The sequence below is a fragment of the Zalophus californianus genome, chromosome 1 (assembly GCF_009762305.2).
Source record: "Zalophus californianus isolate mZalCal1 chromosome 1, mZalCal1.pri.v2, whole genome shotgun sequence".
In the NCBI taxonomy this organism is placed as follows: domain Eukaryota; kingdom Metazoa; phylum Chordata; class Mammalia; order Carnivora; family Otariidae; genus Zalophus; species Zalophus californianus.
In genome coordinates this window covers 184,314,698-184,328,810 of record NC_045595.1, presented here as the reverse complement: position 1 = coordinate 184,328,810, position 14,113 = coordinate 184,314,698, and the positions used below count along the sequence as shown (strand labels likewise).

At 37.6% G+C, this 14,113-nt stretch overlaps 1 protein-coding gene across 1 annotated transcript in view; it reads right to left on the bottom strand.

Annotated features, from left to right (window-relative positions):
- The window catches only part of ROBO1 (roundabout guidance receptor 1), a 1,115,645-nt gene that overhangs the window by 231,370 nt on the left and 870,162 nt on the right, over window positions 1-14,113 (bottom strand).

Below are 14,113 nucleotides of genomic sequence, written 5' to 3'. Positions count from 1 at the left end.
CAATGTGGAGCCACATTTGGCATTCCTGACCATGACCTTTGCCTGGCACCCTTGAATCCTTTCATATCCTAATCAGAATTAACATCCAATAAAAAATGACTGGTACTGGGCGGGGGGCATCTAAGTCAGTACACTTTAAGTAAATCAGAATACCCTCCATAATGTGAGAAGTCTTCATCCAAATAGTTGGAAGTCCTTAGGAGAAAAGCCTGAGATCCCTTGCCATCCTTCCTCCCTCCACACACACGAGAAGGAATTCTACCTCCAGACTCAAGACAGCAACATCAACTCTTCTCTGAATCTCCAGCCCATGAGCATGCCTTGCAGAATTTGTTCTTCATTTGCCAGTCACCCCCCATCTCCTATTTTTTTCTATAATCTCTCCTCCAAGGTGACTTAGTATTATTTCCGTTTCTCTGGAGAAGTCAAAGGAATATATTTGTATTAAAAAATGTATATACACCAGGCCGCCTGGGTAGGCTCAGTCTGTTAAGCGTCTGCCTTCAGCTCAGGTCATGATCCTGAGATCCTGGGATGGAGCCCCACATCAGGCTCCCTGCTCAGCAGAGAGCTTGCTTCTCTTCTCCTTCTGTCTCTGCTGCTCCCCCTGCTTGTGTTCTCTCTCTCTCTCTCTCTGTCAAATAAATAAATAAAATCTTTAAATATATATATATGCCAAAATATGAAAAGTAGCTTTCTCTGAATGTCAGGATTACAGATGATTTCTACTTTCTTCTTTATTCACTTTTGTATTCTATGATTTTTCTTGGAAGACCATATATTAGTTTTAATTTTATAATCAGAAGTGAGCCATAAATTCTTTTAACTAAACGTAAGAATTAGAAATTCACATTACAACTCCCAAATAAATCTTGTATGGCAACTATTAAAAATTTTCCAAAATTGTATACATGTTGGAAATTATATACAATTTTAATATAGAGATTTAACTAATAAAAATGCAATGAAGATTATAGGTTCCTTTCACATATTTCAACGAACTTTTATAGTTTGCCAAAACAAACATTTAAACATTTTAAAAGGTCCTGGGCAAGCGGATGGGATGCTTTCCAGAGTACCAAAATTTGCTCATATTCTAAAAGGATGGTCTAACATATCCAAAAAGAAGGTTATAACTAGAAAGGGTGGGAACTGATCGACAAAATAGATAAAAAGAGGGTCATAAACCAGAAGTTTGTTTGGTATTAACCATCTAATCACTGTCCACTGAGAAAAGTGCCAATGTATAAAAAAAAAAAAATGTGCTTTACCTGGTCCTTGGAGCACACAGAGTGCCTATTTTGAAGATGATATCATTAAGTTCACTAAGCCTGATGCCACTAAACATATGAATCACACCTTGATCACTTTGATTTCATGCTCACCCCACGGCAGCCCAAAGGGAATATATGTCTTTGTAATATGGCCATGAAAATTAAAGTTGGTGTTTTGGAGAACATGAAATATCTGAGTTAGCGTTCTGGTTTATGTTTTTTTTTTTTTTAAGATTTTTGTTTATTTGACACAGAGAGAGAGAGAGAGAGAGCACAAGCAGGGGGAGCGGCAGGCAAAAGAAGAGGGAGAAACAGGCTTTCCGCTGAGTGGGGAGCCCCATGTGGGGCTCGATGCAGGGCTTAATCCCAGGGTCCTGGGATCATGACCTGAGCTGAAGACAAGCGCTTAAAGACTGAGCCACCCAGGCGCCCCTCTGGTTTATGTTCTAGTAAGTCTCCTTGAGCTTGATTAACATGAATCCCTCTGAGAAACAGATTTATTCTCTGAGTGCTAACAAACTAGGTTTGCAAACCTGCAAAGTCAGGTAGAATGCAGGCAAAGGGAGATTCAGCAAGGCAAATTTGCTAATGCCACCCTGTGAGAGCTACCTGGGTAGATAATTTGCCTTCAACAATTGTCACATCTCTACATTGCCAGGCAATGTGAGTTTTTTCATTAACATTTTACACCATAATTATTCAAATTATATGGTCCTAGAAACTTAAAGTGGTTCAGATAACCTCATTAAACTATACTTTACATATTATTATGGGTCTTTAAAATTCTCTGCTCAGGCTTCATGCACTGTTGTTACTGTTACAACTAGCATTACTTTAAGCTTAACTTTTAAAACTAGGTCACACACAAGAGTACAAAAAGGAAGAAAACTCTATTGTAAATATCATTAAACAGAAAAAAATATTTTGATTTAAACAAACATTCTAGTAGAAACTAAAAAAGTACTGCAAAAGAAACCTGAATTATCACAAACTGCTCATTCACTCAACAGAAAATGGTGAGAAACTAGGAGAATCTTCCACCCCTCCCCCTTTTAAACACTAAGGGAAATAAAAGTGGGAAACTACACCCAAATCAAAAAGTACTTTCACATGTTGTTTTTATTATTCTAGGAAGAGAAAACATTTAAAAGTTAAAATAGAGTTAGTTCCATGGGAATATTCAGAAATGATACACTACCAGAACTTTCTATTTTTTTTTAAGCTTCATGGGTCACAAATTATATTCTAAAAGGATGATCTATTTTCTAATTAATCTACATAATGATTCCAATTCCTTTAGTTTTAAACATCAGAAATGGGTTCGAACAGGAAATGTTAATTGCTGTTCCCAGAACTTACCGTTAATTTTTTAGAGGAACAAAACTTCAGCTAAACTTGAGACGTATACTTAACCTACAGTAAATATCATACCGTAGCAAAAACCAGTAAAAAAAAAAATCCAGGGGAAAAGGCCAAGAACAAGCACATAAACAAAGTGAATAAACATGTCACCAGAAGAATATAGAAGCTATCTAAAGCTGAATAACTTCCCTATGCTTATTACAAGGATGTCATCCTGGGAGATAAAATATAGTACCATAAATTTAAAGGTCACTGAATTTTTCAAGGTAACCCAAACATTGTAAGAACATACAATTAATTCTCCCAACAGTTAGTGTATGACCGATAGTTGCAAGAGCCCCAGCTATGTCTCATAAAGTCTGTATCTATTTATGTGCCCTGACCTTTAGGTACAGTCCAACTTAGTAAAAATAAACTAAATTATCCAATCTCTTTTGATATATCTTATGTTTAGAGCATAATGACTGCCCAAAAAAATCCTTTTGAAAAATCATATTTCATACAATTAAATGAATAATCTGCATTTGACCAAAATGTATTTCACAATCTGGACTGTCACTGTAATCTATAAAAGATTATAGACATTTGGAAATTATCAGAATTATTTTCTCTAGTCCTAAAGAGCCACTCCTAAACCTCATCTTCTTAATCCTTTAAATATCCCATTAAAAATCTCCAGTAGAGCTCAGGTGTTAAATATTATTTATTATATTTATTCACACAATACTTAACCTTCGAAAAGCTATTTTTTCAAGGCCCCAAATGGGCAGCAAGATCATTAGGTAACAAATTTGTGGCAACAAATGAACATGACAAGTACTAAGAATGTGTACATAAAAAAAGATTGTAGTCTCATAGGCAAACTACATTTTGTAACTATCGGACATGGGTACAAATAACAGGAGGAAATGTATTTTTCCAATTGTAATAGGTTAAAAGGCAGATGTAAAAAACTTGAAATTTTAAAAATTTAAATTTTGTATGCTTTTGGCCATGAACCATAAATGGTTCACTTAAGAGTTAAGCATCAGTCCAGTCCTGATTGTGAGCCAGATGTTTTGAATTGCACCCTATTCTTTCAATAGCCCCAAAGAAGGCAGCTCTAAATATGCCTATTCTTCACCTCAGATTTGAAGAGGTAAAGGCAGTGGTTCTCAAAGTGCTGTCTCTGGACCAGCAGCATCAGCATCATATGGGAATATTTTAAAATGCAAACTCTCAGACTCAACTCCACACCTGCTGAATCAGAAACTCTGGGGGTATGGTCAGCAATCTGTATTTTGTCAAGACCTTCAGGTTATGGTGATATAGGCTAAAACTTAAAACAACCATGGGTTGAGGTAATTTGCCTAAGGTTATACATCTAGGAATTGGTGAAGTCTAAGGGGAACCGGGTCAGCCTCCCTCTTTTTAAGGAAGGCCCAAGCTTTAAGCCAGGACCTTGTATATGGCTTTCAGTTAAAGGCAACACTTTTTGTTTCAGATCCATATTTCTTTCTAAACTGGGTTCCTTCTGATAAAGTGAATATGCTGAACATAATGGAAACTTTGATGATATGGAATCTTACAATACCTCAAGGTCAGCATTCTGACAAATGTTCAACTGTCATGTAAAACACAGGAAACATTCCCAATACATTATCAAGATTTGAGATTGAAATATATAACGCCTCCAGCTCCCAGCTGTTGATCTCCCTCCTACCTTCTCAGACTGCAAACAGGCCTTCTTCATGAATAGGGGGGGGGGCAGCATTTTCAGGTGGGAGCTCTGACAAAGAGATGATTATTTAATGTTGGGAAGCCAGCAGAACAGGGGACACCCTTCCTCTTAGAGGATATACCAGAGGAAACCAGAAGCCTACATACAGTCCCACACCTCTAAACAGTTCTCTCGTGTACCTCTTCATCCAGCTCTGATCCCTCCTTCACCAGGGCCACAAACAGACACTTGATGAACCAGGCTACACCCAAGTTGTTATCACAAACAAGCCCCAACAAGGGGACCAATCAGTGCTGGCCAGAGTCTCAGTACCGGCAGACCCTTAGGAAGTGGAAACGTGGAATCCGTGTGGGTACCGGTCCAAAGCACTTTGTTTAACAGAATACGTAGGTAAGGCCAAGTCTAGAAGTCAAGTTTTCCACAACTTAAATAATAACGATGATGAAGAGACTGACCATTATTACCTCAGGACATATTCTGGGAACTGCTTTTAAAAATCCCAAATGCTTCCTTTTCCTTCAACATGCATAAATCACCCATTTGTTCAACAACTATCTGCTGAACTCCTGTTTTGTATCATGTCGGGTCTAGGTGAAATATAGGGAGGTGGGAAGACCAGTGGCAGACCCCTGCAGTAGTACAGTAGAAAGTAACTCCTGTCAGGGTGGTCCTAGTAGAGATGGAGACAAGTATTATAGATGGGGTGTGTGGAAGTAGACTCTAACTGATGAGTTAGATGTAATGACAGAAAGTTTGAAGTATAAGTTTTGGAGAAAGTATGATTTTGGAGGTGAGAAGATTTAGGATAGGACGAAGGAAATGTAGTGGAAAAAATTATTGTAGATAACAAGGTCAGGGAACTAAAGGCCAACTCTCCAAGACGGTGACAGATACCGGAATTGAAAAAAAAAGGCAATAAATATGGTGTTACAGTTATTACTGAAAGAAGACAACTGGAGGGTATCAGTATATGATAGCCCTGAAGAAGGATATTGAGAGGTAGAGTCTGCTTAAATGAACTTCAAAGAAACAGGGATTTTTGGAAAAGGAGGGAAGAGAAATCATATTTTCATTACCCCACGAGGTGTTTTGAATAGGAAAAAAAAATGTGGAGAACCATTGCTTCAAGAACATAATGATGCCTCTAGTTATTCTGGTCTAACTATGGTTAAAGACTTTCTCCTTGGCTCAGAGGAAATGATGATGGATTTTTTTTTTCCCAAAAGAATCATTACCAGGAAACTAAGGAAGATGAACAAAACAAGAGTAGAAAGGCACAGAAATGAATAAGCTTAAAAAATGGATTCCTCAACATAAATAACTGGTCTAAGCACAGACTGAATTGCCTGGAAGGGGGACTCAACAGTCGGCCCTGATTCATTTTCCTCACCCTGAACCCATGGGGCTTGCCTGCCAAATGAAGTGGCTTCAACTCAACTGAACCAGAGGTAGATTTGTAGCTTCTGCCAGGACCTCCCAGCTACCAGCCCTCAAGGTATTCTCTTTGGCTGCCCTCTACTACTCGAAGCTTCCCTCACTTCAGCAAATGATCTCTTCTTGGAAGAGGTACTTTCCCACCTTGTCCCAAAAAGTGTCTCAACTGTTTTTGTTGTTGTTTTAAGTTTCAGCTTATTTTTTTTTAAAGATTTTATTTATTTATTTGAGAGAGAGAGAGAGTGAGTGAGAAAGAAAAAGAGAACATGAGGGGGGGCAGGGTCAAAGAGAGAAGCAGACTCCCTACTGAGCAGGGAACCCAATGCGGGGCTTGATCCAGGGACTCCAGGATCATGACCTGAGCCATCCAGGCACCCCTAAATTTCAGTTTTATTGAGGTACCACAGACAAATAAAATTGTAAGATATTTAAAGTGTATACAATGACTTGATATGTGTACACATTGTGGAAGGAGTCCTCATCTAGTTAATCAACACATCTGGCATGTCACATACTTAACTTTGTGTGTGTATGAGAACATTTAAGTTCTCCTCTCTTAGCAAATTTCATTATACAATGCAGTGTTGTCACCTAGAGTCACCATGTTTTACATGAGCTCTTCAGACCTTACTCTTTGAGGGAACCAGGGAGAGACTGGTAAAAGAATATACACTTTCCTTGTCTACTTTTACAGCTGCCCTGCTATAAGTTTTTCTCAAGCATCCCACATGGTTGCATGTGAACTTCCTTCACCAATTAAATTCCTGCTACCTCCTTCCCATATGTGGATTATCCTTAAGTCTCGCAAGGGAGTCTGGGGGTTTCTTCTCCTATTTTCTTTAAGATTTTATTTCTAAGTAATCTCTCCACCTGATGTGGGGCTCGAACTCATAACCCCAAGATCAAGAGTCACATATTCTACCAACTAAGCTAACCAGGCACCCACCTTCCGCATTTTTTAACTAAATGACCTGACCCCTTCTTCTGCCTTGACTATCTTACTGATGACGCATTTCCTAAAGATATCTCTGGCCTGCAACTCTCCTAATTTCCTTCTCAGATTGCACAAGGATATTAAATGCATAAACTTAAACTCTATCTGCTCACTCAGAAACCCTATTGTTCTTCCTATTTCCTTTATATTCAGAAAATAGCATCCCCTTCCTCAGTTTCCAAGGCTAGAAAATGTCCCATCTGGACTCTACCTTTACCTTCAGCCCTTCATTCAGTCAATCACCCTGAAAGAAATTCTCAACCTAATTGCATAATTTCTACCATTCCTATTGCCATGTTCCTGCCTTCGGACTCTCCTTCCAATGGGACTTCTGCCTGCAATCTATCCTGCACAGTGACAGCCGACTTGTCTTTTCTAAAACATGGCTTTGAGTCTATTACTTCCCGCAGTCTAAAAGCTTCACTGACTCCTATTATAGAATAAAGTTCTAACTTCTTAGCATGGTCATACAAAGTTCCATTTTCATTACATATTGCCATGAATCCTACCTAGCTGCTGCCACATCCTGAATATAGCATATGTTTCTGCTTTTATGTCTTATCATCCATAAGACAAAAAAAAAAAAAAAATACCTTTCCCTTGCTCATCCTTCAGGATATTTTTCAAAAGCTACCTCTTCAAAGAAGCTTTCCTTGATCTTTTCTTTCTTCCTGTTAGAAATAACTGCAATTTCTTTTATGTACCTTTTTTTTTTTTGTAGCTCTCTTGAGCCCCTTATACTTAAGTAGGTGTATATTGACTTTATTTCTCAACTAGATTAAGTTTCTTAGACTTCCTAGGATATTTAATAGAAGCTGTTGAACAAGTAAAAGGGAGACAGAAAGAAGGTTCCCTAGGACTTTCACATTTTAGAATATTTGGATTTAGAACAACCCAACGGTGGTAGATAGACTAGCTCTCCACAGATATTCATACCCTACTCCCTTAATCTGTGAATGGCCAAAAGGGGCTTTGCAGATGTAATTAAGGCAATACATTTTAAGACACAAGAGGACACACTGGATTATCCAGGTGGGCCTGATGTAATCACAGGAACCCTTACAAGAAGAGAGCTTTCTCTGATCTGTATCAGAGAGATGCAGCAAAAGTCAGAGAGGCTACAAAGCATGAGAGAGACTCAGTCAGTCCTTGCAAAGTTAACCTGCAGGAGAAAAACTGGCCTCCGTTTGACAGGCAACAAGATAACAGGGACCTTATTCCTACAACCACAACCACAATGAACTGGATTTGGCCAACAACCTGAATGACACTGGAAGTGGATTTTTTTCTAGAATCTTCCATAAGGAACACAGCCTTAATCAACATTTTCATTCTACCTCATGGGATCCCAAGCAAAGGACCCAGCTGAGCCCACTCAGACTTCTGAGATGTATCACAGTGAAATAAGTGTGTGTTGTTTTAAATTAACTGCTAACTTTGCGGTGATTTGTTAAAGCAGCAAGAGGAGATGAATACAATAAATTTAAGGTGGCAGTTTTTGTCAAGGATCTGAATATCTGAGAATATCTAAATGATTAGTCTTCATTTTTTTAAGATTTTTTATTTTTATTATTTATTTGACAGAGAGAGAGAGCATGAAAGAGAAAGGGCACAAGCAGCGGGAGGGGTAGGCAGAGGGAGAGGGAGAAGCAGGCTCCCCATTGAGCAAGGAGCCTGATGCGATGTGGGGCTTGATCATGAGATCATGACCTGAGCTGAAGGAAGACGCTTAACTGATCCACCCAGGCGCCCCTAAATGATTAGTCTTTAAAAAGTCACTTTTACTCATGGAAACCTGACTAACTTTAAATAGGTAAAAATATTTTTTAAATAGCTTATAAATATGGTCCCTAGCTTCTCTCCTACTCTGAACATACTTGAGAGATATGATGTAAACCTCTCAGCAATTACCAGAGGAGAGTGTTTGGGTAGAGGATATTTACATCAGAATTCGCAGGGTGTCCTGCCCTCTTGATATTCTAATACATCCCATTCCCCAAATCCCTTCCAAACCTCTTCTATTCCAGCTGGTTAAGAAACACTGGTTTGGAAATGTCAAGGACCAAGCCTGTACTCTCAAAGACTCTTAATGAAGTTTAAAATAATCTTAATCTTTTTCTTCTGAAAACTGGATCTTCAACTGCCCCTAAAAGATCCAGTTTTCAGATGAAATACCTAACCACATCTTTATCAGGGTAATATCAATAAAAACAATGTAGTAATTATAGAAAGTATTTATTGACTGTTTACTCTGAGCCAAGAAATGTTCTAAATAGTATATATCACTTAATTCATTAAAGAATCTATAGGATAGTCTCTATAATTATTGTTCAGATGAAGAAACTGAGGGGAAACACATGAACTAAGTTGTCCTGTGTGTCACAATTAAGAAGTCAAACAGGTCATAATTGATCTAGAAACCTAATGTTCTCAACATCCGATCTGTTTGGAACTGTAACAGCGTCTTCAGCATCCACTGAAACCCTCTCAGATTTTATAGACCATACTTGCATTTTTCACTACAAAACTTTGGATTTTTAGGACTAAGCAGCAGCCAATCAGAAAATATGCAAACTATGTGAGGAGAAACAGTGTGAATGCAGAATGGGAGCCAGTGGTAAGCCAGCAGGGGAGGCCATTGCAAGGGGACTGCCAACTGCAGCCTGGTATCATTCACTAGTGGGAAATTTTAGTAGTGGGAAGTGTACAGGGATCTGGGGAAAGTCGTCTCCCTACCACTGAGCCAACGGTTCCTCCCAGTTACTGCAGGAGGAGGGCCAAAAATTACACTTGTTTTATAGGTTCTTCATTTCAGGGGATTCTTTGGATCTGAAATTTCATATGCTTGGTTTCAATCCACCATGTTCTTTCAGTTAAATGTCAGCTGCTTCCAGTTAGCAGGCTAGGGAAATATGCCAAAATATACCCAAATGCAGTCCCCGTTGCACTGCATGCTATTTCAGGCCAACTACTGGGAGTGAAAGAATGAGGGATGGGAGGGTCTGTTGACCAGCAAGATCATTTTGGCAAATGTTAGATAGACAAATGTCTCATCTGGGATAATGTGGAAGAATCCATGGCACACTGATTCAGCTGAAAATAACATAACTTTTATGTCCTGTAATTAAAATTTATTGTACAACAACCTGTTGTCTCTACAGTGCTCTAAGATTATGGCCATCATAACAGTCTAAGGTCCTTCAGATAGTTGGCTTGCTGCATTCTTTGCTACCTACACAGTTCACAAATTCTGACTTTTTCCCATGTTACTAGGAACATAATGAGTATTCCTCCTTCCTCATCAGGAAGAATACGTTAACTTATCTTCCAAACTACACTAATCCATCTTATTTATCCCTCTTCTAAAAACAAGCAAACAAAACTTACAATTGGCTTCATGGCTTATGAAGGAATGCCATTTACCTTCTGAACCCTTTTCTTTGCCGTGATGATCAGTTTGCTAGCTCTTAGCCAAAAGAAATAATCCTGTTATCCACAATGTTTATGAAAGTGAAAACAAATTAATTGCCAGTTGTAAGCAATGTAATTTGAGAGAATTCAGATAGAGCATTTCCCCTGGGAGGTCTACACATGAAGAGCCTATACCTTAGTAAGTTTAATAAATTTTTAAACAAGATTTTATACATGCAAATAAATTTTTCAGGGACAAAAATGTTACTGAGAAAGATGGTTTTTATATAGCAATGCATAGTTTGAAAGTTGATTAATTCTCTAACAACTAAATTAATTACTTAAAGCTAAATTAACCTCAAAATTCATTTTCAAAATTAGCTTGCATAAATAGATATATTTTGAATTAAATTAACCATTTTTAGGATATAAAGGTCTTAGCAAAAAGATCTCATGCTTTTCATGGTAACTTTTTAACATATATAGAAAATCTCTCTTGCATATATTTTTTTAAACCTCACCTCTCTAATATAACCCTCTGAGTAAATAAGAAAATACACACACACACACACACACACACACACACACACACACACACACAAGATTTTTTTTCAGGGGAGAATAAGAGAAAAAGACAAAAGACATTAAAACAAATCATAATCAGATGATATTATTCAATTATAATAAGACTTTTATGATTAAAAATAGTAAAAAAAAAGAATTGTTTTTTGTTTTATCTGATAAATTTTCATATTTTAACACTACTGTAATGGAGAACAGTATCTTTACTAAAACAGACCTCTAAGTTTTTGAATTATCATTTATTCATTTCATTTTTTTTTAAAGATTTTATTTATTTATTTGAGAGAGAAAGAGCGCAAGAGTGCCAGCACAAGCTGGAGGAGAAGGGGAAGCAGACTCCCCACTGTGCAGGGAGCCTGATGTGGGGCTTGATCTCAGGACCCTGGGATCATGACCTGAGCCAAAGGCAGAGGCTTAACCAACTGAGCCACACAGGTGTCCCCCATTTATTCATTTTAGAATGTAATATATTATTGTTTTTGTACCTGTGATATTACGCTACTGTGTTGCCTGGCTTGTAAGGAACTGTTTAGCTCAGGGTGTGTGTCTTCACATTTTACTTATTAATTTGAGCTGGATTAATCAAGCACAGTTCCTTTTGTGCAGTACTTAGGGGAAAACAAATAACTGGAACAAAATGTACAAAGCAAAATAACAAGTTATTATCAAAATTGCCATAAATTTCACAGTAACACTTCTGTGGTGAAATGCTACATGGTTCTGACTTTTCTTAACAACTGGTAAATACAGTATTATACCAAAATGTCAAAAAAAATGTTTTTTTACCACCATATTCTCTACTTGTTTTCTCTAAATATATCTGATGTTCCATTTTTAACTTAATATTTCAGGGGTGCCTGTGTGGCTCAGTCAGTTAAGTGTCCAACTCTTGATTTCAGCTCGGGTCATGATCTCAGGGTTGTGAGATCAGGCTCATGTCGGGCTCTGTGCTGGGCATGGAGCTTGCTTAAGATTCTCTCTCTCCCTCCCCACTGCCCACCCCACCCCACCCCACCCCCTGGCAAACTCACTCACTCTCTCTTTCTCTTAAAAATAAAATTGCTTAAAAAAAAAGATTACACAGAAACCTAATTGCCTGATGAATCATCTTTTTTACATACTATCTTGTATAATAGTTATTGATTTGTCTGCCTTTTTGAGAAAGTATTTGAACACTATTAACGTCAGAAAGAGTTTAGATTACATTTTGCTTAGACAAAACAAAAGTACTAAAAATTATTAACAAATACAAACATTTACCAGCCAAAAGAACTAAAAATTTTAGAAAAGTATTTTCTATTTATTAATAACAATGCTGTGTGGAAAATAAAAAGGGAAGAAATATGCATAGAGAACAGCATTTCCCACAAGTATTCCTTGAACCACCTGTGCCCAAAGAGAGATGCTTCACTTAAAATAAGGTAGGGAAGGGGTGCCTGGATGGCTCAGTCAGTTAAGTGTCCCACTCTTGGTTTCGTCTCAGGTCATGATCTCAGAGTCATGATCTCAGGGTCCTGAGATCCAGCCCCTCTCTCAAATAAATAAATAAATAATAAACAAATAAAATCTTTTTTAAAAATATCGTAGGGAAGCTAGAAACTGCTAACTCCTACCCTTAAAGAAAGCTGTTTGCCTCTGTTTACTAAATTTATAGACAGTAGGACCCTGCTTTCCATTCCCATCCCATGCCATTTCCTTCAACACACACGCATATCTTCTTATGCACATATTTTCTTAAAGAAGCCACTATTTATGTTGACATAGAACCAGAAATATATTTTGTAATAATGCACTGCTGAGGCATAAATTCACATAGCAATCCAGGTGACTAAAGTAATATACACTTGGGGATCTGAGAACTCTTAAAAATTGTTTGTTAAATATTCATCCACATAATTCCTATTTTGCACTGGTGAATGTAGAAACAACTTAACTGACATGGTTTTAAAATTGCTATGTATAATTACAGTTCATACAGGGCTTTGTACTGCATTTATCTCTTGAGAATAGTGGATGATGGGAGAGAGAAAAAAGAAATATAGTCTATAATACTAGACCATGAAAGAGCTCCACTGGTATCAAACTGTGATACTATACATAGCAGCAATTTACACAGGAGAGTTTAGACTGTAACAGATCCTTTGTACTTCACTTACCACCAACTAAGAATGTGATTAGAAGAAGACAAAATTGCCCACTAGGTTTGTAGTTCTTATTTGAAAGATTTGGTCTATCATTAATTTTGACAAATTGAGACATTATTTTCATTGAACTTTCTGTTTATCCTGGAGAACAATTCAGTACCTCATTAAGAAAATCTCTTTGCTCTTAACTTGAATATTTCAAGGGACGGTTCCTTTACCACAAACCCAAGCAATCAGTTCCATTTCTGTGCACTCTTTTTCTTTTCTTCAGATTATTGTTCCATGAAGCTACCTTGTCAGGAAACCAGAAAATTGCCTTCTTCATTTATATTACCTTAGATGTATGTGTAGCCTTATGATTATATCTCTTCATTCCCATGGGATAGAAGCAAAATGCTAGCAGTCTGAGGATACAGGAAATTGAAATTTTGTCACCTGCAGAGGACTAAAAAAGTATTTGATTTTTTTCCCCTTCAGTGCTAAGAAAGGATCTCTTGTGCGTGAAAGAAAATTACCTTCCCTTCAGTAAGACACATCTGGAAATATTCTTAACTACAGTCTTGCAGAATGACTAAGAAAGCTGATACCAATGTTTTTGTGATTTATTACAAGAATGCAGTGTAGTCTTTAAGGGATGTTTTCTTTTACTCAGCTATTTGCTTGAGAATCATGATGCAACTGATAGCCAGAAACAGAAATTTTTCTTCTCTGAAGGGCATTTTGCTCCGGATATCTACACACCGCATCAAAATAGAGTTGAAACCAAATAACCCAGTGGGCTCTTCAGACTTCCAAAAATGCCTTCTAGCTTGTTTTAAAAGCCAAATTGGCTACAAATTTTCTTCAAGTGGTCCACAATAGAACTCTTATCTTGTTATTCATCTAATCTCCAACGGAAGATTTCTGCCATCTCCTAAGAGCTCCTGCTGTGCAGGTACAAAATGCGACTAGAGCAGAGTAACCGATTTGCCTTACAATTGAGACTAATAGCAGACCCGCTCTGTCTCCTTGGATCTTAAAGGCTTGTTAGACTCCCGATGGGGAGGAAAGTTTCCCCGCTGATAGAGTTGTAGCATATCAAAAATGAATCATGAGTACAAAGAAAGATTATTTTGTTCAATGAGACATTTCTTACTCCCTTGCTCAGGCGACAGCATTTCTGGCTAATTACCCAATTACCACTGATAAAATG